This window comes from Penaeus chinensis, chromosome 7, assembly GCF_019202785.1.
Source record: "Penaeus chinensis breed Huanghai No. 1 chromosome 7, ASM1920278v2, whole genome shotgun sequence".
NCBI classification, from domain to species: Eukaryota; Metazoa; Arthropoda; class Malacostraca; order Decapoda; family Penaeidae; genus Penaeus; species Penaeus chinensis.
In genome coordinates this window covers 23,905,121-23,907,620 of record NC_061825.1, presented here as the reverse complement: position 1 = coordinate 23,907,620, position 2,500 = coordinate 23,905,121, and positions in this window count along the sequence as shown.

Sequence of the window (2,500 nt, the reverse complement as noted above, 5' to 3'; positions counted from 1 at the left end):
TAATGGCAAGGCGGGCATGCTGACAGGATAGTGATAACTTGTTCACATTACGAAGCATACGGAAATTCATCAGGATAAATAATGTAAAAATAAAGGAAAATGTAATAAGAAACAGAATACGATACAATACCGAGGGGGTTATAGTAGTGTTGTCTACAATGATAACGCTTGCAATATCACTATTGTATTATTAGTATCAGTGGGAGTCTCGTTACCTCGTTACACGAGTATATATATATGTAAATACACATATGTATGTATATATATATACATATATATATATATATATGTATGTATATATACATGTGTATATATATATATATATATATATATATTTACATATATATATGTATATATATTATATGTATGTATGTATATATGTATGTATGTATGTATATATGTATGTATGAATGTATGTATGTATGTATGTATGTATGTATATCTTTCCCTTGTGCACGCGCAGAGGAGGCCCCTCTCGGGCAGTGGTGACGCGGGCACCGGGGCTCCGAACGAGGCCGAAAGGGGAGCACAGCCGCAACTTGGCTGAATTTTATGTCAGTTAATTATCAAAGTGCAATATGTTTTTCGATTTCATGATGCAAAATCGAACACTAAAATTAATGAACTTGTATGATTTAATTTGTAAATTTGGTGTATCGAAACAGCAAATGTATCCTGGGTCAAATATATTCGCAGTTGTTTGTTCATTTCATTAGTTATGAATCAATCCATTTCCTATGAAATCATGGAAACGATGAGCTGATGTTTATCTCATAAACATACTGGAACTGCATTATACCACAGGGAAATTATTGTTGGTGGAAAATCTCATCATTTTCACATCTATCTCTCTGGACAAAGAGCTCGCCATTTAAAGCGAACATGTCATAATGAGAGAAGTGCATCCAAATGTGAATGCTTTATTAAGAGTATATAAGCTCTTAATGAGTGTTTATCTGTTTTGTTTTGGGTGACAGTTCGTTCCACCACTTTTGTAAATTGTCGTAAATCATACTGGCATTCAAAATTCCTTTGAGAAAACATCTGAAGCTAAAATAAGTATACAAATCAGCATCTGAATTAAACAGCATGATATACATGCAAACGTTAAAGTGTTAAAAGTTGAGAAAATTAAGAACATCCACCATTGTCATAAATTCTAAGACCGGTTATTGTTCACGTAAGCACAAACGCGTACATCAAAAATACATTAATAGGCAGAGGAACACCTTGTAGATTAATTTGCTTAATTAGCATGCCATGCACGAATCCCTCGGCGCTCGTATGATTACTACGTGCCCTTCTGAAATGGCATGAGGAAGAGAAGGACGAGGGCGAGGAGGGGGAAGAGAAGGAGGAAGTCGATGGAGGAGGAAGAAGATAATAATGGTGAGGGAGAGGACAAGGAGGAGGGGCAGGGAGAGGAAGAAGTTGTTGTGGAGGAAGAAGAGGAGGAGGAAGAAGATGATGATGGTGAGGAAGAGGGGCAGGAGGAAGAGGAGGGGCAGGAGGAAGAGGAGGACAAGGAAAATAAAGAGTAGAAGAAGAAGATGATGATTATGAGGAAGACGACGAGGAAGAAGAAGAAAAGGAGGAGGAGGAGGTGAAAGAGCAGAAGGACGAGGAGGTGAAGGAAGAGGAAGAAGAGGGCGAGGACAAGGATGATGATGATAATGATAAGGAGGAGTAGAATGATGATGGTGATAAGGAGGAGGAGAATAATGATGTTGATGATGATGAGGAGGAGCAGGAGTAGGAAGAAGAAGAAGAAGAAGAAGAAGAAGAAGAAAAAGAAGAAGAAGAGGAGGAGGAGGAAAAGGAAGAGGAGGAGGAGGAGGAGGAGGAGGAGGAGGAGGAGGAGGAGGAGGAGGAGAAGGAGGAGGAGCAGGAGTAGAAGGAGGAAGAGGAGAAGCAGGAAGAGGAGGAGGAGGAAGAGGAGGAGGAGGAGGAAAAGGAGGAGGAGGAGTAGGAGGAGAAGGAGTAGGAGGAGGTAAAGGAAGAGGAAGAGGAGGAGGAGGTGAAGGAGGAGGAGAAGGAGGAGGAGGAGGAGGAAGAGAAGGAGGAGGAGGAGGAGGAGGAGTAGGAGTAGGAGTAGGAGTAGGAGTAGGAGTAGGAGTAGGAGGAGGAAGAGGAAGAGGAAGAGGAAGAGGAAGAGGAAGAGGAAGAGGAAGAGGAAGAGGAAGAGGAAGAGGAAGAGGAAGAGGAAGAGGAAGAGGAAGAGGAAGAGGAAGAGGAAGAGGAAGAGGAAGAGGAAGAGGAAGAGGAAGAGGAAGAGGAGAGGAAGAGGAAGAGGAGGAGGAGGAGGAGGAGGAGGAGGAGGAGGAGGAGGAGAAGGAGGAGGAGGAGGAGGAGGAGGAGGAGGAGGAGGAGCAGGAGTAGAGGGAAGAAGAGGAGAAGCAGATAAAGGCAACAATGATGATAAACTATGGTAATATTAACAATGATAATAATGATAATAGTAGTAGTACTACTAGTAGTAGCAATATTAATACTAGTTGTA